Source organism: Carica papaya, chromosome 7 (genome assembly GCF_054855325.1).
Source record: "Carica papaya isolate Zhongbai chromosome 7, ASM5485532v1, whole genome shotgun sequence".
Classification (NCBI taxonomy): Eukaryota; Viridiplantae; Streptophyta; class Magnoliopsida; order Brassicales; family Caricaceae; genus Carica; species Carica papaya.
Genome location: NC_142315.1, coordinates 17,766,898 through 17,793,337, shown reverse-complemented (window position 1 = coordinate 17,793,337; position 26,440 = coordinate 17,766,898). Strand labels below are relative to the sequence as shown.

General features: G+C 37.5%; 1 long non-coding RNA gene across 16 annotated transcripts in view; it reads right to left on the bottom strand.

The window, feature by feature from the left end:
* LOC110816292 (uncharacterized) overlaps positions 1–26,173 on the bottom strand; it is a 39,751-nt gene extending 13,578 nt beyond the window's left edge. For 3 of the 16 annotated variants that reach the window (XR_015813561.1, XR_015813563.1, XR_015813565.1), the window contains exons 1-3: positions 25,819–26,145; positions 25,674–25,751; positions 25,421–25,556 (exon numbers count right to left, since the gene is read on the bottom strand). This is a non-coding gene — a long non-coding RNA (uncharacterized LOC110816292). The other 13 variants (XR_015813558.1, XR_015813559.1, XR_015813572.1 and 10 more) reach the window with 12 other exon arrangements.
* Between the last annotated feature and the right edge of the window lie 267 nt (positions 26,174–26,440).

Sequence of the window (26,440 nt, the reverse complement as noted above, 5' to 3'; positions counted from 1 at the left end):
TTTAATAGTGTCCCACTAAGCTTTTTACTGAAATAAGCTACCGAACACTTTTTCTACATCAGCATTGCTTTTTTCCCTACCCCTGAAGCATCACATTCAAGCTCAATATTTTTGTTAAAATCAAGTAAAGCAAGAATAGGTGCAAAGCACTACTTATCCTTTAACCAGCTAAAAGTAGCGTCCTATTTTTCAATGTGAACTTGACATCTTTTTTAACCAATTTATTTAAGGGTGCTGCAATGGTGCTGAAATCCTTTATAGACCTACAGTAGAAGCTTGCTGACCCACAAAACTTCATACTTTGCTTACGATTATCGGTGTAAGCATTCCCTAATGGCTTTTACCTTTTCCTCATATACTTCAATTCCTTGAACACTCACTACAAAAGGTGTTTTTCTTGACATTAGCATACAACTGTTTCTTCCTAAGAACCTTGAGAACATAGTGGATATGCTGAAGGTGGTGATTTAACTTTTTGCTATACATCAAGGTATCATTAAAATACACTACTACAAACTTCCTAATGAATAGATGTAAGATATGGTTCATAGGCCTCATGAAGGTGCTAGAGGCATTAGAAAGACTAAATGGCATTACTAACCATATGACATCCCGCTACCCGATGGGTAACAATGTCCAATATAGAGCTGATAGGAGTGCAATGAATGTAAATTTATAAATGAAAGTTACATTTATCTCTTATAAAATATAAGTGCATTTATGAGGTGTCAAAGTTAGTTATTAAAATTTATAAATAGTATTTAAGTTACTCCTGCAAATTATAAAATAATTGCCTCTTATAATACAACGCACTTTTGCACTCATCATTTAAGGATCAACGAACGAATCCAACTAAACAACAAGGGCAAGTCAGTGGGTAGATTGTCATCTTCAACATCATTTAGGGGGAATGGATTGGAGTGAGTTCAACGAAACTTAGTAAGGAAAAACAATACTAAATCCATACTATTAACAATTTAAAGGATCATTAATGCAATTAGTGAAATACATATTACAATCGTAAGTATTAATTTGCACGATAGAGACTGCTGAAAATTTCGTAATAAAACTCTTAGTATGAATTCATTCAAATAGCATTTCAAATTTTATTCCTAATCATGAAGCCCAGTAGAACAATAATCAAACAGTTCAAAAAAATCACAACTAACGAATAACATGACAATTTAAACAATTTTTTTCTAGTTTTGCCTATTCCAAGTATTTAGACTCAATTTAGTTTTCACTATTTACAGACCTTTGCGTGAAGCCATTGAGACCTATATCAGTAGAGAATAGAGGGGATTCCCAACTATCACTATTATTGGGGAAACATTTCGGTTTAAAATATAGTAAACTAGTAAGATTCTATGATCATGACATTACTTCGCTACTATAACCCCTACAGTCAATCGCGATCTACTCTCGTCAGAGGGAAGGCCAATATGATACCAATTTATAGAGAGTGGTTCACAAATAATCAATAAACAAACAAATAACAATAACTCCTCCGTGATAATAGTTACAGGAATTTAGGACTTTTTGTTGATTTATGTTTACATCACAACAACTTATTGTTCCTAGGCTATTCCCATAATCTGTTATCCATTTAAAGACAATCACATCAGTCATATTGTTTGGCCCACTAAGCTCACAATAACACTTTTTAAATACCTTTTAATCCATTAAGCCCATTTAAACATAACTAGGCCCAACAAGACCCATTATACTAATTCTTGGCCCATTAGGGTCTATAAAACATATTACAGTGCATTAAGGCCCATCAAACTATGGACTTCGTAAAGCCCATTAACAAGGTAAAGTTTAAAATTATGGACTTCGTAAAGCCCATTAACAAACCTGGGCCCAATGAAGGCTCATTAACCCTTTTTTGGCTTCTTAAAGCCCATTTAGGCCCATGTCCAAATTAAGGCCCATGAGGAAAAAACCTTATCTGCACTCGCCAACTACGTGAGGCAGAGGCTAGCGACATTGCCCTCTCACCACACGGCTGTGCCTAGCAAGGTCGCGCAGCACAAGTGCACTGCGTGTTGTAACACGCTTAGGGCAAGCTGTCCTAGCACTCGATTGTGTTAAGGCAAGACCTTGTGTGTGAGGTGTATCTTCACTTTGCTCGGCACAACATGCCATCGGGCGTACCCATGGCACAGCATGCCAAAACATGCCTGTGCAGCCCAGCATGCCCGCGCACGCTTGTGTTCTCTCGTTCGGTGCTGAGTGCCATCACATGCACTCTTTTAGCGTGCAATGCCTGATAGAGTGACACGCGTGGACATGCGCTGCACATGTCATTGGCTGCCTCAGTGCTTTGGGTGCACTAGGTCAGTATCGCACAAGCATGATGTGACATAAGGGTGGCAAATACAGAAACGGATTATGAGTGCATGATAAAAATTGTATGCAGCGGAGTAAATTATTACAAATCCCTTATTAAAAAATATATATGAGTTCTAATTACACATATATAATTGAGACCAGAAGTGGCAATAAAATACAAAATATCAAAATACAAAAATGATCACTTCTTTCACTATGTAAATGGACCTATCAGATTGCGGGACAAGTCATGCACTCAAGGTTTGTGAACCCACAAGATCCTCATAAACTTCAAGGGGTAGGGTCAGTGATTGGTTCCTCACTATCTTCCTCATTTGAGGGGCATGGAAAGGGGTAAGTTCCATATACTTAGTAAGGAAAACAATAGTTAAATAACATCATAAGATTTTAAAAGTGAATAATTATGTAATCAATACTTACAATCATGGTCACACCAGGGTCCTTTCTTACTTTATGAAAATAATTTATTTATTAAAGAATAATATCAGATCCATCATATCATACTCATATCAATCAAATCAAACCATGCTTGACAATAGAGAAAATTAAATAAATCATAAAATACTCATAATTTCGTGTCATGTTTCTCGAAATCGTTCTGACTTCCATCTACCAAAGGCATATACAGATTTCTAACTACCCATGTGGAATGACTATATCAGATATATAACAGCAATTTGCTCACGACACATTTCTAACTTACCAAATTATAGTATGATCTATGACCACGGCTGTATCAACCATAGTGGTCCTATTAGATATTCTATAACCATAACAGTACTTAGCCAAAGGTGACCCCTAATAAATATTCACATCACCGCTCTCGGTAGAGGGTACGCCATCATCCATAAGGAGTGGTCATCTCCCATCTTTCCAGACCAGATCGGGGGGAAGAAACAGAAACTCCTCAGAGATTAAAAGGCTAACGAGACACTTGATGCATTATGCATGTCAATATAGAAACAAGTTTTTTATACCATTTCAGGCTCATTCCCCTTTTCATATACCAAAAAATTATCACCAAAATCATCAAGTGCCTATAGAATCTTCTAGCATGCTTAATCAAGTAAAAATTCACTTCATTTGAATAATTAAACATAAATCATACAAATCATAATCTCAAACTTCATAATTTTGATTTTTAAAAATGCTCATGAAGATGTTTAAAAAAATACTAAATTTCTTATCGAAACCTTAAAGTTTCTTACACTTTTCTTCTTCTTCTCCTCTTCTCTCTCTCAGCTCTTGGAGGGTGGAAGAATGAAATGGAAGTGATGAGGAAAATGGAAGTTGGCCGCGAGTTGCAGGCCTAGCTTGCAGGCACCAAATTATCCTGCCGCGCATAGGGCCTACAGTGCATAGGGCACTGCACAACTACCACATGTAAGCCCATGCGCTCAGGCCTATCTGCAAAGGCCTACTTTGCAGATGGCGCGCTCAAAGGTCGCACGGTGCTTGGCCCTGTTCGCGTGCGCATTGGCATGTCTGTGTGTGATGGAACGCATGCACAGACCGGCTTCGTGCCCCCTGCGGATAGGACGTGCGCACAGTGTGCGCATCCTGTGTTTGCTGCACACGCATGCACGTGGACAACGTATGATGCCCGCGCGAGTGGGTCTTTCCCACGTGCATTTTTCCTGTCTTTTCTCCTCAAAATTATTTTAATAAAAAATAATGAAATCATAATGAAATTAAAATCATGAATTTAAATCATGAAATATGATATAAAACTACGAGATAAATTTAAATAAGTTCGAATGGCTTTAAAGCCCGAATAAATATGGGTTTCCATATACAAATTTAGCACGATGGTGAACAGGATGTTACACATGCACTTATTTGTTACAACCCACTCGGTGCGTACATGTGAGTAGCAGTGCGTGTGCATTTTGGTGTAGCTCGTTGTACGGACACACCGAGCCAGTGAGCCCTTCTTGGGCACTTGGGTATGCCAAAAAAATGTCCCACACGCATTGTCTGTACGGCACTGTTGTGCATGAAAATCGATCTGTCATGCATTTTGGCTTTCATTTTAGTTTATTTTTCTTCCCAAAATCATATCAATCATATTCTAAGCATCTGTAAACAAATAGACAATCGAAAGATCACTTCAAGTAGGAACATGCATCACCCAAACTAGAAGCAAACATTCACACAATTTTAAACATTTTTAACCATCAAAATAATCTAAAAGTCCCGTTAAAAGCATAGAATTAAAACTTCATTTCTTACTTAAGTTGAAGGTGATAGTTCGTGTCTTTAAATAGAAGAAAATGGCTCCTTAAGACAAAAAAAGCTATTGCTGAGGTGGAGATCTACTTCTGAAAAATAAAAACTATTCGTGTTTTGATTAGCAAAAAGAAGAGATATCATGAGAGAAATGATCGAAGAAGGGAAAGTAAAGAAGCAAGGAGAATGAATATTACCTCTCAAAGAAGAAAAGGTAGATGAAACAACAAGCTTATAGTAGTAGAAAATAACGCAGTAGCAGCAACAAACTCACGACCTTCTCTCAGAAATTCACTCAAATTCCTCATTGAAATGCTCTCAATTCTCTCAGGTTTTTCTCTCTTTGAAGTGTGAAAGAAAATATAGGAAGAATGAGTAAAGAAGGAGCTTAAATAGGTAAGGTAGAAGCAAAGTGATTTGTTGGATCACATGCAGGAAAAGCTAGGCATTGATCTGGTGAGTGGCTAACCAAGCAAGCTCGACATTACTGTGGTGCTCTGTATGGTAGAGAAGAGGTACGGGAGAGGTGATGGTTTGTAGAGTAGCCATTTCGTTGACCAATGACACTTGGGCAGAACCTGCCTTCGTCTATTGATTCGCACATGGCCTATTGTGCGAGCAAGGAGAAAACTCCTGCATGCCCTGCAAGTTTTGCCTATCTGCTATACTCGTAGCACAGGCCTCATGTGGATCTTGTCCCTATGAAGGGAAATTCACTTTACGAGTTAAACCTGCGTGTTTGCGAGGTTAGTGCTCGTGGGCAAGGAAGCCTTATTGCTCGTGAGTTGTAAGGCATGCTCGAGGATTTTGAATTCCCCCAAGTTGCTTTAGAAGTTTTGGACAATTTCATGCATTCAATTTGTTTCATAAAAATTACGAAAACATAAAAGAAAATTTCTATAATAAAATAAATAAAAAATTCTTTGAATGTTTTAGATAATATAATGATGGTTATCACATCCTCCCCTCCTTATAAAAAATTTAATCCTCCAAATTTAAAATTTAAAATAGTTCAGGATACTTGTCCCATATCTCTTCTTCCAGTTCCCAAGTAACTTCATCAGATGAATGATATTGTCAAATGACCTTGACCATGCATTTTGGCTTCCATGGTCAAGGTCGTTTGATAATCGATGACCTTGATGGAATACTTCGAGTAAGTCATGTCTAATCATATTAGGAGTCATTGGTATAGAATGATATAGGAGGGATCATGATGATACTTTCGGAGTATCGAGACATGAAAGACATCATAAAGACCAGTGAACTCGAGTGGTAAAGTAAGACAGAAAGTACGGAACCAACACATTTTAGTACTTCAAATGGTCCCACAAAATGAGGACTAAGTTTACCTCTCTTCCCAAACCTCATGTTTCCTTTGGGTAGGAAGACCTTAAGGAAAACATGGTCACCAACTACAAACTCTAAATCCTTTCTTTAGTTATCGGCGTAGCTCTTTTTCAGCTTTGGACAGTAAGAAGATTCTTATGGATGATGGCAATTTTGTCCATAGTGTCCTGAATAAGGTCTAGTCCATAGCGATATCTGTTTCCAACTTCATTCTAACACATTAAGGATTAGCAAAGCTTGCCATAAAGAGTTTCAAAGGGAGTTGTCCAAATACTAGAGTGGAATTTGTTGTTGTAAGCAAATTCTACCAGTAGTAAATGTCTATCCTAGCTACCACTAAAATCTAGCACACAGGCTCTCAGTATATCCTCTAAAGTCTAAATAGTTCTCTCATATTGACCATCTATTTATGGATGATAAGCATTATTGAAGGAGATATTAGTGCCAAGAGCATCCTCGAAGCTTGTCCAAAATCGGGAAGTGAAACGAGGGTCTCTTTCAGACACCACAAGAATTGGAATACCATAGAGGCTGATAATCTCTTGAACATATAGCCCAGCTAGTTTGCTAACAGAGTTAGTGGTCTTTACTACTAAGAAGCGGGCAAACTTGGTTAGTCTGTCAGCTACAACCCACATAGCATTGTCACCTAAACTAGTCCTTGGTAATGTTATAACGAAATTCATGGTCACCTACTCCCATTTTCATTATGGAACGGGGAAGCACTATAGGAGACCACTGGGCCTTTAGTGTTCCACTTTAACTTATTTACAAGTAAGACATTTGAAAAAAAAATTGAAACTGTCGCACTTCATACTTGACCACCAAAAGTGAAGCCTTAAATCCAGTACATTTTAGTGCTTTTAGGGTGGATGGTCAACTTGGAGGTATGGGTTTCCTTTAAAATGTCCAATTTGAGTTTAGGGTCATCGGGCACCCCACAAATGGTCTCGAAATCTAAGAGTTCTGTCATCAGAGATTCTAAAGTCAGATTGGTCTCCTTGTTCCATTTTGTTCTTTTATTTTTCCACACTAGGATATATGGATTAAGCTTCTCTAATTCTCTTAATGAAAGTGGGTTAGACCTAAAGTTGGGCAAGATAGGCACCATTGCCATGATGATTCAATCGAAGATTCTGAACTACTTCAAGCATCTTCTATCTTGAGATCATCATTTATCCTAACATAGATGAGTTATTCCTACTCAGAGCATTAGCAACAACGTTACCTTTTCTGGGATGATATATGATCTTGCAATCATAATCCTTTAAGAGATCCATCCAGTGCCTCTCCCTCATGTTGAGTTCTTTCTTGGTGAAGAGGTACTTCAAACCTTTGTGATCAGTATAGATTTCAAAAGTTCCATCTTATAAATATGTTACGAGATTTTGAGAACAAAGACAATTGCTACAAACTTGAAATCATATGTGGGATAGCTCAATTCGTGGGGCTTTAACTGCCTTGAACCATAAGGTACATCCTACCATGCTGCATAAGCACGCATCTTAGACCAAGATGCAACGCATCATAATAAACTTGGAATCCACGTGTACTATCAAGAATGATCAATACCGGAGTGAAAGTTAAACGACACTTGAGCTCAAGAAAGCTTTTTCCCCATCTAGGGTCCCAAAGAGATTTAGTTCTCTTCCTAATGAGTCTGGTTAGTGAGGCAGCAATATTGGAGAAACCTTCAAAAAATTGATAGTAATACTTCGCCAAACCCAGGAAGCTGCGGACTTTAAAAGCATTGGTTGGTCGACTCCAATTTATCACAACCTAACCTTCAAGGGTTCCACGAACACCGTCACCGAAAATAACGTGACCAAGGAAGGAGATATGATATAACCAAAAGATGCACTTACTAAGTTTAGCATATAGTCTATGCTGTCAGAGTGTCTCTAGAACATGTGCTAGATGGGTAGCATCTTTCGTGGAATCCTTGGAATACATGAGTATATCATCAATAAAGCAATGATATACTTGTCCAGTACGAGCTTGAAGATTCTATTTATAAAATATATAAAAATTATAAGAGCATTCGTCAGTCCAAAATGCACAACCCAGAAGTCATAGTGGTTATACTTAGTTTGAAATGCCCTCTTAGGAATGTCCTAAGCTTTAACCTGTAACTGATCATAACTAGATTGGAGGTCAATCTTGAGAAAGATAGTTATGCCTTGAAACTTGTCGAATAAGACATCAATACAGGGTAGGTGATACTTGTTCTTTTATAACTACCTAGTTCAGTTCTTTATAGTCAATGCACAACCTAAGGGTCCCATGATCCTTCTTAATAAATAATATCGAGGAACCCCACAGGGAATTACTAGGCCTAATTAGACTCTTAGTTAGCAGTGTTGATAATTGAATGTTCAATTCTCTAAGTTCTGTATGACCTATATGGTAGGGAGCCTTAGAAATTATAAGCTTCCCTGGTAAAAAGTCAATGGAGAACTCGCTTTTTCATCATAGCATACCCAGAAGTTCCTCAGAAAAAATATCTAGATAGTCATGAACAATCAGTATCAATTATATGGCATTTTCAGAATCCAGACTTCTATTTTATTATATGCAAAAAAGATATTAGGAAAGGACAACTATTTTATTTAAAAATTAATACACATAAGTAAAATAAAATTAAGAAAATAATTACATTTCAAAATACTTATTTTAATTACCAAAAAAAGGTTCACACAACATGTCAATGAAAGAGTTTCCTCTCAGGAAGGTGAAGAATCACAGTTTTATTGTAGCAGTCTATGACAGCACGATAGGCTTCCAACCAATCCATGCCTAAAATCATGTCTAAGCCTTGAAAATCTAGAAGTATGAGATCTATAACTAACTCTTTACTTGAGATGTTCACCTTGCAAAACTTGTATACAATATGGCTTTCTAAGGTTGATTGGGAAGGGGTTTCTACAATTAAAATTTGCCTTAAGGGTTTTGGTTTTGCCAACAAGTTTTTAGGAAACTTACAGGACACAAAAGAATGAGTTGCACCAGCATTAATTGAAGCACGAGTTATAGAGTCATGTATAGAAAACGTACCCTAAATAACAGCTGGTGTCACTATGGCCTCTGGTTCATCAAGGTGAAGACCCTTCCTCTCACAACAGGTCTAGCAGCATCCTTCAGCTTCTAGGGGTAATCCTTCATGACGGGCAATCCTTCATGAAGTGTTGGGTACTCCCACACTTGTGTAAACATTGTTCAACTTGTAGCAAGGGTGATTACCATAGTTCCTACCACAATATCGGCACACCTGTGCATGATTTGAAGTGTTACCTAGCGAAAGAGATGGAGATAGAGAAGCAACATAGCAGGGACCATCCTTAGTCGTTTATCAGCACAACTCTAGTCAAGTTGCTTTTATTTCTATTGGTGCTAGGCTTGAGCATGGTTGATTTATTGGTACCGGACAAAAAGGAGTTCCTATACTAGCTGAGCATTTTTTAAAGCCTCAGTAAAGGTAGCGGGCTTCATCATCGCTACCCTATAGTAGATATCAACCCTCAGGCCCTTCAGAAAATTTTTAGCCTTTTTGCTCTACGTAGTGATCAGTTCAGGGGCAAAACAGGATAGTTGAATGAATTTGGAAGCATAATGACTCATGGACATGCTTCCCTGATGAAATTCTTGAAATTCCTTTGCCTTTTTCTCTCAAATGTACATTGGGAAGAAGTTCCTATAGAACGCATCTACAATTGATCCCAGGTAGTTGGAGTGGGTAGGGTCTCTTTCTTGAGACGCCACCAGTGTTCAACTTCACAAATGAACATAAAGGCCACTAAGGAGAGTTTATGCTACTCAGTATGTTCAAAAACTATGAAGAGTTTCTCGATTTGCATGATTTAGACCTCAGCTACCATGAGGTCTAGTCCCCAATCAAAAAAGGGAGGGTTTAATCTCTGAAATTCAAAATATTGCTAGAAATGGTACAAGCATGGTTAGGTTGGTCCTCCATCGAACGAGGACGGTCATTGTTATGAGCACGATCGGGGCCCACGACAGTCAAACCTTATATGGTTCAGAATAACATGGTGAATTCTACCATAGTTAGGGCATCATGGGCTTTGGGTCTTTAGGAAGATTGTCGCAGCCCATTCCCTCTTCTTCTAGGGTGTGTCTGGAGCACACTTACAATTTACACTTAATTAAATAACAAAATTAAATTTTATTAATATATAGAGTATACAAACATCCCTTTAATAATGAACATCAGCTACAATACAATATGGGGCTCTAAATTTTTTTTCTTTCTTATAATACAAAAGTAAAAATTGGTAACCTGATCTCTAACTTCTCAATTTCTCTTACGTATCACATACTATTATGCAGTGGAATCCTCATTATCTGAAAATGATGGGGAGAGTGAGACATATTATCCCAGTAATCAGATATCATGACAACACAACTAATACATGCAATATATATAGTTTTCACACACATCAAAACATATATATCTAACATATATATCTAACATACTTTTCTCAAAAACATATTTACTTTCACTGAAAAAAGATGCACATGCAAAAACTAAAATCAAAATCACGATTCAGAAAACACATTGCTACATTGTACAATGCGCTACATTCTCACATGTACTAGACCACTCTGCAAGTACAGTGTGCTACATTGTATAATGAACCACATGTCCCAGAATAAGAAAATAGATGCAGTTCGCTACATTGTATAATGAGCTCCACTTCATCACTGTTATGGAGCGCAATTCACATATTCCTACTGCCATGCATGCATAGGTGCACACTTAACACTTGACACTTTTCCATATACCCAAAAATGAAACGGTTATGTATGAGTTCACACTTATCACTTTTTCACTCACCCGAAAATAGAATGGTTATGTAAGGGCATACTGAAGTCTAGTATCATACAAGTACTTTTGGAATGGCTCACCTTGATAATGAGTGATGCACACTTATTAAAATTACTTTCCAAAACACATGAGCAAAACAACACTCAAAACATAATAGTACTTTCACAAAACACTTGCACTTTATTTATGAAAACACATATAAAACACTGAAAAATACTTGCAAACTACATAGGCCATGTAATCACAATATCCAGTTACCTCGAGTCTGATGCAATCAATTTAAGCTTTCTTTATTATGACAGAGTGTCCCCTTATATTTTCCTTAGTTTTCTCTAGTCACTCTGTCAAACTCTTCCCTTAAAAATACTTCAATTTTCTCTTTTCACTCGAATAGAGTCTTTTCTTATATTTTCATCAATTTTTTACCGACATTTCGGTAGCATGTTTCCTTAGAATTATCATTATTTTATACTAAAAAATATCTTCATGATAGGTAAATTTATTTCCTTGAAAAGAAACTTGAAACTACATAACTTGTAGTACATGTTGTTTTAACTTCAACAAAGTCTCATCTTAATTTCTAAACTTTTTCTCTCAAAAATTTGACAGCATTCTAGGGTGTTTTTAATAACATCTAACCTCAAAAATACTATTCATATCACTTAAAAATCATTACTTAAAGTTTAAAGAGAAACAGAATTAAAATGAGAGAGAAAACTCATCTTAAGCCTATGGATTCTCCCTTGGTTAGTTGTGAGCTTTTGCTCTCTTTTTATTTTCTTTCTTTGTTTTTCTCCTTTCCTTCTTCCCTCCTCTCTCTACCTCTCACAATTGGGTAGAGTTTCTTCAAGGAAAAATCCCAAATTCCATCAATTTCTCTCACTTTTAGTGGATTTCTTCCCTTTTTCTCTTTTTTTCCTTCTTCTCTTTCTCCCTCTAACATTGTTTTCTCTCAACTCTAGAATGTGTTTTCCTTCTTCCCACACCCTAAGCATGGGAGAGGTGGCAAAACGTGATTGGCTACTTAACCTCCTCAAGCTTCATCTTTATCCTTATCTCTTACTTTCCTTAGCATTTAAGTAATTCTAGAGTATTCTAATCTTATCCAGACTCCTCACACATCTTATTCACCTTCCAGAGCTTCCATACCAAATTTTGGCTCCATTCAATATGTTTTGGGCTGCCTTAGGCCCACCTAAACCCATAAGGTCCAAAACTGCACTCCATACACATGCCTTCACTTCAAACAGCCATAACTCCCTTGATTCTTATGCGTTTCCAGCCTATTTTACCTTAACTTTCTCGTAATGGTTTCCGCTACTTAACAACAAAATTTGGGGTCAAAACGACAACAATAGCCCATCTAAGGTCCACCTAAGTGCCAAATAGTCCAAACCACACTCAAAGTTAGGCCCATGCTCAAACCCTTATTTTAAAACTCTTTAACTTGCTCAATTCTTAATATTTTTTGACACATATATACTTCCCGTGTTCCTCAAGCAGACAGCCATCACATGGTTTTTGTTTGGGCTACATCCGGGTCCATTTGGCCCACTTGTGGACCAAGTAATCCCTGAAGGTCCAAATTGTCCTTCATGTGCATGTCTCTTGGGTTTGGCCTCATTTCTCCCAATGTTTCTCCTATGGACATTTTTATTTTTTCACACACTTATTCCTTAATATCTTGGGTAGTCTTTATCCAAATTTGAGTCTTAAATTTCAAGTATTTTAGTCTCGAGGCACAAATCAAACCCAAAGGGTCAATTGGGGCTTCTCTGGGGATTCCACAACCCCCCCTCTCACATGGGGGATTTCTTTCCTGATTGTTAATCTAGTTACTCTCTCATATTTCCAAAGCATCTTTTTACCTTCTACAATGTTGTTCCAGTCCTGAGAAGCGTTCTTGGGCCTAGAGAACTCAGTTTCTTCGTATTGAGGCAAAAACTCTTCTCAAGGGATTTTGGTTACTCCAATCTCATAAATTTCACTATATTTGACTCGAAACTTAATTCTTAACCTCATCACATCTTTCTTCATACATATACAAACTTAATCAATCATATTAAACACAAGAGTTCAAATTGGAAAATTTTGAGCTATTACACAACGTGCCAAAGGGCCCTACCCTTCCACTTGGGCGTGCTTGGGTAGTGTCTTGTGCACACTACCTGTACGACACAATTGTGCATGGCAATCAATCTTTCATGCTTTTTAACTTCTATTTCAATGCATTTTTTTCCTAAAATCATGTCAATCATATTTTAAGCATCCAAAAATTAGTAAAGAATCAAAAGATCAATTTCAAATAAGAACATGCATCACTAAAACCAAAAGCAAACATGCATGCAATTTTAAACGTTTTTAACCATCAAAATCATCTAAAAGTCCTGTTAAAAGCTTCAAAATAAAACTCCATTCCTTACTTAAGTTGAAGGTGCTAGTCCATGTCTTTAAACTAAAGAAAATGGATCGTTTAGACAAAAGAAGAAGTTGTTGTCGAGGTAGAGATCTTCTTCTAGAAAATAGAAGCTATTTGTCTTTTGATTCGCAAAAAGAAGAGATGTCGTGAGAGAAATGATCAAAGAAGGGAAAGTAAAGAAGCAAGAGGAATGAGTTTTATCTCTCAGAGAAGAAAAGGCAGCTAGAATAATAAGTTTGCAGTAGCAAAAAAGGATGTAACAACAACAGCAAACTCGCGGCCTTCTCTTAGAAATTCACTCAAATTCCTCACCAAAATGCTTTTAATTCTCTCAAAGTTTTCTTTCCTCAAAGTGTGAAAGAAAATGAAGAAAGAATGAGAAAAGAAGGAGCTTAAATAGGCAAGGTAGAAGTAAAGTGATATGTCCTGTCACATGCAGGAAACGTTAGCCATTGATCGGGTGAGTGGCCGAACAAGCAGGCTTAACATGATTGTGGTACTCTAGGTGGCGAAGAGGAGCTGCTAGTGAGGTGATGGCTTAAAGAGGAGGTAGTTCGCTTACTAGTGGTGCTTGGGCATAACCTATCCATGTTTGTAGGTTCGCACAAGGCTTGTTGTGCGAGCAAGGAGAAAACTCTCGAGTGCCTTTTGGGTTTTGCCCCCCAGTTGTGCTTGCGACATAGGCCTCATGAGGGACTTGCCCCCATATGGGGAAATTCAATTTGCGGGTCGAACCTACATGTCTACGAGGATGGTGCTAATGGGTGGGGAAACCTCATCACATGCAAGCCACGAGGTATGCCCGGGGATCTTTATCCCACGGTCAGGGGATTTTGAATTCTCGAGAGTTCACTTGGAAGTGTTGGATGATTTCATACATTCAATTTGTTTATAAAAATTAGGAAAACATAAAACAAAATTTCTAAAACAAAATAAATGAAAAATTCTTTAAAAGTTTAAGATAATCGAATGAGGCTGTCACAAACCACTCCTACAAGTCATACTTTATTTTTAAGGCTATTTTTTATTCCCCTTTACTGGTCAATTAATAACAAAATGGATTCTTCTAATGTATAAAATAAAAATTCCAATGGCTTTTACTACTCTAACCTTCCCCCCGCAACTTTATCTTTTTTATTTTCTATTTCTAAGCATTTTGCCTTTAAATAAGAAATTGTATTGATACTTGATATCAAAAAAAGAAGTAAATCGAAATGAGAAATAAATAGTGGGTTCCATCATTTCTATGGTTACTTCTTAAACAGTGAGGTCCTCTCTATACACCAAAGCTCTTCCTTCAATTAATCAATATTATTGGTAGTTGTACAGTTTAGACTTTGTCTTTCACAACGAAATCTACTTTATCTTTATACAGTAATGATATTTAATTATGAAGATTAGTTGGGTAATTTATCTCTAGGATTCATCCTAATTTGTTGATACCCACTTGTAAGATCTATTTTGGTGAAGATGGTCGCTTCACTAAGTTCATCCAGCATGTCATCTAACCTGAGAATAGAGTGTCTATACTTTACCGTAATCTTGTTGACGGCTCTACAGTCGACACACATCCTCCAAGAATCATCCTTCTTGGGTAATAGTAAAACAGGAACAACACATGGGCTTAGGCTTTGCCTAACATGTCCTTTCTCTAAAAACTCCTCCGCTTGTCATGTTGTTCCTTAGTCTCCTCCAGGTTACTCATATAAGCAGGTTGGTTAGAGATGGTAGTTTAGGGGATAAAATTAATTTGATGCTCGATCCTCAGATAAGTGGAAGGCCATCCGGAATCTCCTCTGTAAAGAGATCCTAAAATTCATGCAAAAGAGAGAAAATACCACTAAGCAAAGATTGGTAAAGGTCAGATAAATTTAAATAAGATTCATTGTACTGTAGTACATTTAGGCTCTTCGTCGCACACATCGCTCGCCTCACTTCCTCTCCCTCACATAAAGACTCTCTTTTTTTTCTCTCTCTCATGTTCTCTTATCGGGCCCCGTTTATCTTTCTTTCCAACCTCTTTTCTCTTATTTCTTTTTTTCTCTGAATATTCCTCATAAGCCCTTTTGACCTTTAGCTAGTCCTCATGTACCTCTCGTGGTGATAGAGGTGCGATGGCATAGGTAAGGTCATCCTTTCGTAATGAATAATAGTTGGTGCGACCGTGGTGCCGTATTTGCCTATCAAATAGCTAAGGCCGATAAAGAAGGGTACCATGACTTACTTGGTTACCTTCACTTCACCACATTCATTCAACCACTACAATTGGTAGGGTTTGGGATGGTTTGTGCAGGCTAATCCCAATCTTTCCACAAGTAGGGTGCTTACTACGTTGGCGCGCTTCCTCCATCGATGATCATACTACACACCTTGTTATTGACTAGGTAGCGGGTGTGGAATATGTTCTTCGCTTGCTCATGGTTCTTACTCTTGACTTGTAAGTTAAGAGCTCTTCAGAAAACAAGGACTTTAATTTCTTGAGACATAATGAAGTACCTACAAGAAAGGTTAGTGAAAGCGAATAAACTCTCGCTCATTTTCAATCATGTTTACCTCATAATCTCTTAAACTATAGCTTCTTTTCTCGAGCTGAGCGTTTAAAATTGGATTCACTTAGTCAGGATCTGTACATTAGTCTTTCTAACACACAAAGAATCCTAAGAAATTTTAATTTCTATGAGAGCTTAGAAATAAGCACATGGAAGTATGAATGATGTGCTTTTATTATATACTAAACAACTAAGAACGATTAGTCACTTAGATATGTAATAGAACAAAAGCATAATGAATAATGGAAATGTAGATCACAAAGAAGACATGATGTACTCATAGTGCAGGGATCCGATCAATCCCGATGGATATAACTAGGCGGTGTATCCTAATTATACTACTCAAAGTTGGCTACACTTTACAAATGATCAAGTTTCTTTATGCAATGTTTAGCTAAAATTTTGGGATGCAAAACATAAGATTAAAGGTGAAGCAAAAGGTTTTCGCTCATAATGTGAGTTAATCTTCCTTTTACTTTATATAAAGGCAGAGGTTTTTCACTCACACTTGATGGATTATACAGTTTTTCCTTGAAATTTCAAAGGTGACTATCACACTTATTAGGCAACTAATGTTTCCTTTGCATGTAAAAATGCAAACAGTGTGCCAATTGCCTTATGGGGCACAATGGGAATATTTTTAGGTTTTTGATTTTATAAATTTTTTGACTATAATAAAACCAAAATCACTTGAATTAAACGGATAGTTATGAATTAAAGCAAAATGTAATATGATTTAACAATTAAAATAAATTTGATTGTTAATTAATTCATGATAATGCTAAAGCAATAAAAGATAAATAGGTTCACTAGGAGCATAAGCTCTGATACCACTTGAAACATGAGGGATGGGAAGGAACATTTTGACTCCTTGAAACTCAACACAACGCGTACAATACAAAAACTTAACCAGCTAATTAACCCCTCCCTCTACTTGAATATGCTACCAATAAAATGGCATGCAAAAACAAGAACTAGGGAACAAAAACAAGGAAAAGAAAGATGCCACAGACTTACTCGATAAGTCGATCCCAACTCCTCGACTCAATAAGACTTCGAAAAACTTCCTAACTTCGAACAACTTGAAGAAGAAAAATTAACACAAAGCTAATTTTAAAGAAAATCTCAAAGCTTAATTTTTATTAATAATCTAAATTGTGTTTATAAAGCTTGAACTTAAACCTTTATATAGGCTTTTATTTTCTATTTCTACATGGAATAAGATTTAGGATTCCTACCCAAACTCTAGGATTTAGTTTAACTAGAAAATAATTACTTAAATAATAAAATAATAGAATCATATCCTAAACTTAATTTAAATATATAAAATAATTAATATTTTCTCACTATCCAAATCTTCAAGGATTTTTATCTTCTTTGGACTTCAATTTTGAGTAGAAATCCTCCTCCAATTTAGCATTTAAATCACATGGGATAATTGTAGAAGCTTGGGAAACCTTGTAGTCTAAGGAAAAGTGAGAAAACAAGTTCAAAAGGACTTAGGAAAGTCTAATCGTGCGGGTGAGCTGCTAGGTGCATGGGTTGGGTTGCAGGTCGCGCGAGCAGGTTGTGTGGACTATGTGCATTATTGTGTACAAACTTTGTGTCTCTTATATGTAGGCTAGCACGTGTTGGGCACACGGAGCTGCCTGTCCACAAGGCTCGCGCATTGCTTCACGCAAGCAATGGACCCGTATGTGCCGTTGGCCTTTCTCACACGTGTGATGGTGCACACATGCTAAAAGCATGTCACATGAGTGATATGTGTCATCTCTTGATTTTTGAGATCGGGCTGCTTCTTATGGGATTTCTCTTGGGCTTTGACAGTGAGCTCATTGTTTACCCATGTTTAAACCAAAATGTTGAAAATACTTTGAAATCGTTTGGCCTAGCTTTTGGTAATGGGTCCTGGGGGTAATTAGATTTGTCTTTCTATCGGCCCTAACTCATCATAGACTTTGTGAGATAGCTTGTCTAATATCAACAAAATAAAGGAAAATTAATTAAAATAAAACTTATTTATTTAGAAAAGACTCCTTGTACTTGCAATCCCTCTCTCCATACTCTTTTATGCTTGAAACCTTTTTACAATTTGAATGGAATTTTGAGTAGGAAGTAAGTTTGAAAAAGGAAACAAATTTAAGAGTCTACATAGGACTCATAAGTGAACATATAGGATTTTTATGCCTGCCTAACGCACACACATGTGGCTAGCATGCATGAGGCGCCCACGAAAACTTCATGCACACATGTGGTATAAACGTGTGGGAAGAGTTTCTTACGCATATGCGACCCGACGAATGGCTTGTTAGGCGCACCCACATGTACATTCTTAGGGTATGCAGTGTCCCAACCTTCTATGCACCTTTACTTGCGCGCATCTGAGTGATGCGCACGCATACTATTGTGCTCTTCCTGTGCGTGTGGTGTGTGTTTCCCATGCTTACTTGTATGTGTGTTTTTATGTGCATGTTTCCTTACCCGCACATATGGTTATCCACATGTGTGGGCTCAATGAGCACTTAAGCCGAAATGACCTGTTGGGCCTTTTCTTTAGTCAGAATTATGGGTCTATGATATTTTTATGCTGTGAAGCCTATTATCTTATGGGTTTTAATCCTCCTTCAATTTTTTTCTTTTTCTAGTTTTTAGCTTCTATCGGTTAAGTCCTTCCGAAGTCCTGTTTTACTTTCTTTGGGTCCCTAGCTCTAGATAGACTCTTTAGGGTCACTCCCTATTCATATATACTTCTTAATGTGTGCAGGAAGTATATTACTGCATGTTCATTTCTTCCCTTTTGTGGTTATATTGATTCTTTGCTTGTCTTTAAATTTTCCTTCACTTATTATCACATAAAAAACCCTTTCAATTTTTTCCATGCAACTAAAGCCAAAATTTCTTTAGCAATTTTTCGTCGAACATTATCAGTCACACTCATGAATGTCACACATAAGAATCTTTCTTGTAAATATGCCTTATCCAACTCTCTAATACACTCAGAAAATCTTTCTTCAATTAACCTCTACAAACCTTGTAAAACCATCGGCGATTTCATTCCAATTTTTCATACTGAAATTTGCACCACCATCAAGCTTCTCAATCTCATATTTTGCGAATTCCAACTTGAATTCCTAAATTGTGCACCCAAAAAATAAAGAGAAATAACTACTATCATAAGCAAACAATCACTCATGTGCTATCCCAAGTGCTAATTAAAGCAAATAGGTAGCAGATACAGATTCAGAATAACGAGTGCATGATAAAATTTATGCAACGGAACAAAATCATTACAAATCTCTTACAAATATATATGAGTTCCAATACATATATATACTGAGGTCAGAAGTAGTTACAAAATATAAAACATAAGGATCACTTCTTTCACTATGCTACTGGACTCATCAGAGTGCGAGAACGGTCATGAACTCAGACTTGTGGATCCACGGGATCCTCCTAGACTTTTAAGGGTAAGTCAGCCTGCAGTTTCTCACTTTCTTCCTCATCTAGGGAGGACATGGAAAGAATGAGTTTCATATGCTTAGTAAGAAAAATAGTATTAAATTAATATTGTAATATTTCAAAAGTTAATTATTTTATCTTACCTTTTAACTTCCTCGTTTACCTGTCTCATTTTATGAAAAACTATTTATTTGTTAAGAAAATAATACGTTAATATTGAATATCAAACATACATCATGCCAGATTATAGAGAAAACTAAATAAATCATGAAAATGCTCAGATTTTCGTGTCATACTTCGCAAGTCGTTACAACTTCCATCTCTAAGGGCAGATACAGATTTCTAACTATTTAAGTAGAATGATCATATCAGATGCAAATACGGTAATTTGCTCATGCCCATTTCTGACTAGCCTAACCATGGTACGATCTATGACCATAGTCGTACCAGCCATAGTGGTCCTAATATATATCTATAGTCACGACATTACTTAGTCACGGGTGATTCCTACAGATAGTGCAACACTATTTCATCAGAGAGTACGTCGCCATCCACTTGGAGCGGTTCTCTTATGTCTTTCCAGACCAAATAGGAGAGGAAAAAACATACCCCAAAGATAAGGGAAACAGATACCCCCAGAGATAAAAAGTCTAATGAGACACTTGATGCAATATGCATATCAATACAAATACATTTCGAAGCATACAGGCTTCATTCCACTTTCTCTTTTTTTTTTCTTTTATACTTTTTACTGTTACCGATTACATATTATATGTATTATATATAATTTCATCAAGTGTCTACAATTCACACAGCATGCTTAAAGGTAAGAACAATTTGACTCATCTGAATACCGAGGCATACCAAATAGGAAAATTAAAAATTATATTAACTTATTTTATCTAAAAATACTCCTTAAGACGTCGAAAGAAATACTAGATTCCTTACCAAAACCTTGATGTTTTCTCCCTCACTGTTCTCCTTCCTTTCTCTTCTTCTCTCACTAGACTACTATCTTTTTCTCTCTTTCTCTCTAAACCTTTGAAAAATAGAAGAATGGAAGTGTGGAGATGAAGAGAAGGGAAAGAAAAATTTATAGAATTTTAGAACCGTTGAATTCAGGCCAAGTGACAAAATCCAATGAAGAGAGAGGAGAAAAAGATACTCGATATAATGAGGGAGGATGGCCTCTTCTACCGGTGGTGGCTGCGCACTGCTGGAGGTGGCATTACAACGCGCTGTAGGTTAGCCTACAGGCGCACAGGCCTCCAGCTGCGCGCGCAGGGCACTGCGCGAGTAGGCCTACTGCGTGTAGGCCCCATATGCACAGGGCCTCTCTGCGCAAGCCTACTAGGCGGACAGCACGCACACGGTGTGTGGCATTTGTCCACGCACGAGGTGACATGCGGATGGCCCACTTGCACGCGACAGGATGCACGCGCAGGTCCTGACCTCGCGCCGTGACTCGACCCACTAAGGGCCCATTTTTCTAACCCAAACCTAGTGGGGTTTATTGATTGACCCATCCCAAGGGCCTAACATACTCGACCTAGACTCGGTGGGGGTCCATTAACCGACCCAACCCATGAAGGCCCATCAATTTGACTCAAACCCGGTGGGGGTACACTAAACCTAGGCCAGCCCGATAAGGGCCCTTAAATCCATCTTGGCCTAATAGGGGGCCCGTAAATTGGATTGAGCCATTAGGTTCCCCTCTCAAACGAGGCCAAATTGGGTTAACCCTCTCGACTTTCACCTAAAAGGGCATGGTAGAGGGCCAAGCCCACTCGGCTTACCTAGCATGCGGGTATGCCAAACAGAGCCTTGCAACTTGGAAAGCTGTGCGAGTGGCATGCCCTAGGTGAGCTGTCCTGCACACATGGGTGTGTCAGGACAGGCCCTCACACACAGTGTGCGTATATGTGCGTGCGCACTTGGCAGGGCAGCACGACACAGCGTGCTACACACACTCATTCCTCACGTCACGCGTGCGGACAAGCTTAGAAGGTCGCACGCACGCACACATGAGGACATGTGCACACATGCACATGCAACAACTCCCTTCGATGTGCTAACACGATTGACAAGAAATGTGCTCTTATGCGTGGCTACTGCGTGCATACAGCAGGCCGAGGGCCCTGTACAGGCACATGGGTGTGCCAAGATAGTGTCTCTCATCCACTCTGTCGCAGCACAATTGCAAGTTACGATCCTTATCAGCACTTTGATGCCCAAACTGTCTCGACTCCATTTTTACCACCTCAGTCTATTCATTTTAAACATTCATATTCTTTTTAAGCATGCATGATCATTTTAATATCTAGGCTTCCAAAAATATTCCAAAATTCATCAAAAATTTGATAAAATGCAACAATCAAGTACCAAATAGTTTCATGCATGAAATAATTTACAACTATGCATGCATTTCAAATTTTTAAACATTTTTAAAACTTAAAAGACTCATTAAAAGTGTGAGAAGAAATACCAAGCCCCTTACCTTCATTGTCTAGTGTTCAGGTTCTAAGAGTGATGATGAAGCTTCGGGTATTCGAAGGAGAAGGTCAGCTGCAATGACTGTCCAAAGAGATTGCAAAATGTTTTCTACAATTTAAAGAAGAAAGGAGGCTTATGTTTGAGGTGTCTTGGCTCCATAAGGGAAGAAAAGAATCGAGAACAAAGGATAGAAAACTTACTATGTGGCTAAGAGAGAAAGGCACAGTGAAACCATCATGCCGGAGAAGGAAAAAGGCTTCGGTTCTTTTCAGGTTAGCTCTCACTCACTCTCAAGCTTTCTTCTATTCGCTTGGTGAAAAGGAAGAAGATGAGGAAAAATAAAGAAAGAAATAAGAGGAACAAAGTTTAAATAGTAAGGGGAAAAGCCATGTGATTTGTCGGATCACATATATGAATTTTGGACCATTGATTGGCTTAAGTGGTCGACCGGTAAGTGAGGCATAGCGTGCATGCGCACCATGTGGCAACAATAAGAGGCGGCCACTGTAGCGGACATCTTTTGAGGCGTACAGGTACTATTCCACAGGCGTGAGGGCTCGCAGGTGTGCAAGCTTACGGGCTTACATGTCCGCGAGCGTACCCAGGGGTTGTTTCTCACAAGGCTTTCCTGCGGGATGCCTTGCCCAATTTCCCTTGTTTTTTATTTATTTTACATTTTTAAATGATCTTTTTAGGTCAAAAATAAAAATTTAAATAACACTTATAAATTTTAAATATCAAATTAAAATTTGAATATAAAACACAAGCATCCAATGTTAAACAGGTTCAGGGCTGTCACACCTTGTGTTAGTTTTTCTAGAAATTTGCATTGGTCTTTATTTCAAGAAAGACTCAAGTCAGCAACTTGTATTGTCCTCTTCGAGATTGTAATTTTTGAGTTTTGATCGCACATGAACAATGAATATAGATATTTAAAATATAATATAATTGAGAACTCAAAGTTGGCTACTGATAATGATCTGCATTTCTCAGCCCCAAGGGAGTTGAAAGAACAAACATTGTTCTCATAGTTAACTAAGTGCTAACAAAAGTAGGAATAGGAGCAAGGACAAAATTTGCCTTCAGGGAAAATAAACACAAAATAAATCAATTCACGTTAAAAGCATCTCTCATATAATTGAAAAACCTTATTATATGTTAAAAATTATTAGAAGATGATCAAGGGCTAATCTCAAAGCTTGCATAAAGGAATCTGGAGAAATTTTTAATTTCCTAAATGTAAAAATAAGGATTGCTTTAGATGTTCATTACATTCTTTGGTTCTGAATATATATAGATTCGTTAGGTGTGGTCCACATAGGAATTTGTTGGACATAAATCTCATTCACCCATATCCTAAACCTTAGACTAAAAGTATACCCTACACAGACTAATTACAAGCTTACAAACTTCATATGGAGCCAAACACTTAAGCAGAATAGTCATATTCAGCTAGTAACAAATATAAGAAAATGTTTAGGAACATGCATTTTTGATAATAACAACTTTTATATTAATTGTAGACTTATTTGACGAATGTTATAGGATTTACAGTGCAGGCACTTTTGAGCCACAATAAGGAATTACACTTTTGATGTATTTCTACAGTCTTTGTAAAGGATCCAAAACCTAAGGTAGTGGTTGTCAATCCAAAACTATTTGATGAGATTAAATATAAACAGAAAGAGTGTGACGTCCCAATGCCGACGGGGCACTAATGTCCATTAAGTAGATAAAATTTTTCTTTTAATATAACTGCGGAATATACATCCTTTACAATGTCAAGTTGTATATGAGACAACCTAATTAACTGTTACATATTTACAACGTCTTAGGTAATTTATCAAAATATGTATTCTCGCCTCTACAAAATAAATTTTTTTTTTCAACTCCTAGCTCTTGCGAAAGGATCTAGAAAGAGCTCAGGAGGAACATCTGCTAAATCATCTGGGGCATTTAGATTGGGTGAGTTCCGATAACTCAATAAGAATAGTAGTAATAAATTAACACAAATAAAGTTTTAAAAATATTTCAATGCAATCAGTGAAAAACATTCTATAATTAATTTATAATATAATCAGTTTAAAACAATCTAAAAATCATCTCCTGCATTCATATTTTGTATTTTATACCATTTTCTTTTTCTCAATTTCACTGCTCCATAACACTAATCAATTCCACTTCATATCAATCAATTCCATTCAATTACAATACCGTATTTAATCAATTCCCCAACACACACACAGGACTCATGCTCATATTTGAAGTTTTAATACAGGTTATTATCTTAATTTTAGTTTTACTGATTACATACCTTTCCACAAAGCCACCTATACCCAATCCCAAGGAGGGCAAAAGGGACACCACTACCACAATGAATGGGGATCATCAACTAATATCAATATCAATACGATAACAATGTCGGTACCATAATTATAATCACTCATATTTCACTGGGGTCGACATCATTCAAACCCTTTTCAGAGCGAGATATCACCAATCCAACTTTCGTTAGAGTAGAATGCCCTCGATCTAACTCCCCTTTAAGTGGAACGCAATCACCAACCCATTCACAGGATAGAGTTCTGACAATAAATAATACAATGCAATAACCCCTCCAAGGCATAGGGTAGGTAGATTTAATTTGACACTTGATTCTTTAAGTTTGATTAGACGCTTTAATTTTGTTTTCTAAAAATTATTATTTTAAACTAATCTTAGACCTAACTCTCCCTAAACTTCCCAGTTATTATCCCTTAATTATTTTTTCTTCATTTCCTTAGTAATTTGGCTCTTTTCTTTTAATTAAATTAATTAATTTAATTAAAATAATATTAGTATAAATTTTGATTTAATTTTACTTAAATTAATTATTTTATTCATTTTATCTTAATTTAATTTACTTATCACAAAGCCATATTTTTAGTAGTTTTGAATTACAAATTTTGTCTCTATTTCCTTTTCTTATTTTCTTCCTTCTTGCGATTCCTTCATTTTCATACTTTTTTTTTTTTCCTTAAACCCGCAAAACTGCTGGAGATCCAGCTCCCATAAGGGGGATTGCCCCAACCCTCCCCTCATGCTCATACATGGCACAGTGTGCAAATCCGCCGGGCTCTCTCAGCGCGCAAGTGCCAAGCAAAGCCGTACAGCCCATAGGGCTTGCTGCGGTGTGCAGCATGCAAGAGGCTGTGTCCCGGTGCTTTCGGGCACCTAAACGCACGTCCCGTGTGCATGTGCATAAACACACTTGCGCGCCACCTAGTGCCTGTCGTGGTCTCTCTTGGCACAACAAGGGCGCCTGACAGGGCCTCTTGCCTTCTTGCAGCGTGCCAGGGACTTGTGTCGGCGCTTTTGGGTGCTTGGGAAGAATCTCACGTGCACCTAGCACACGGGTATGCCATGTCTGCCCTCTTTCCCGTTGCTTTGGGGCTTGACAGAGATGAACAGAGGCAATTTTGGACTCTTTCATTGATTCCTTGTATTTTCCTCATTTCTGATCACATGTAATTCGATTTAATGCCATTTTAATCAATTACAAACATCATAAAACATCATTCATTAATCTAATTGCAGATTAAACATCAAAAACATGCATGAGCTGACACACCCTTTCTTTTTAACTTAAAATAATAACCTCTACCTGATTTTCAAGCAAGTTCACCGATTATATGCATCTATAAAAGCAATTATTCATATTTAATAAATTACTACTACCCTTACCTCATTGTATACAAAACTAGAATCCAAATGAATGATAAGATTGATTCCTAAGCAAGTAAAACGGTCTACAAGTCACCTTGACAACACCTGCAGAGTCAGATACAATTTGAAGCGAACCCGCGGTCTGAAGTGATTCCTTCATAAGGGTGTTTGGTTTACATAAGTCTTAATACTTAAATTAACTTATATTTGTCCTAGAAATTTAAGGAAAATGGAAAAGGAAGTTGAAAAAGAAAGGAAAAGCCACGGTTACCTGAAACAGTCCGTTGGATTTGTCTCCAACGAAAAACATAGCTTCTGTTGAAGCTTTCTGGTGTTTTGTTTAGGTTAGCTGTAGGTGGAAGATGAGTTATTGAATGAAGCTTTGAATTAGATAGAAACAGAAGGAAGAAGCTTACCTCTCGAAGAGAAGAAGGCATCACTCACTTCTGCACACAAAAACTCGTGCTTTCCCTTTTGGTTTCTGTTTTTCTTTTTTGTTTTTGTTTTTTTTCCTTTTGGTTTTCACTCAATTTATCTCTCTCTCTCTCTCTTCTCGAGTCTAGAGGAAGAAGAAGACTGGAAACAAGGTCCCTTTATGAGGGATTTTTCATCAATTCAAGGCCATCGGATCGCATGCAAGTGATCCTAGCCATAGGATTCATTTTGGGTGGTTGACCAGATGTGGTTGATGGCCTAAACATGACCATCTGGCTGGGAAATGACCAACTCATGCTGTTGCATGCCACCACTTTTGGTGGTGGTTGAGACGTCCCATCAAATAAGAAAGTGGAGGCCAGGTCGTGTATCAGCATATCCCCCGCCCGATGACGTGTGCTGTGAGGCTCATGTACACGCATGCCGGTGCCCTTGTAGTAGTTATTGTATGCGGATAGTTCCTGCATTCCTGCGTGCCCATATGTCCGCAGTTACGTGGGCCATTTGTGTCCCACGTGCTCGCTTGATTGTAGACAAAACCCTAACTTGCGGGTTGGGAGAAAAATTCCCGTCCCTCTTGACTTAATATACTAGGGGCAGTCT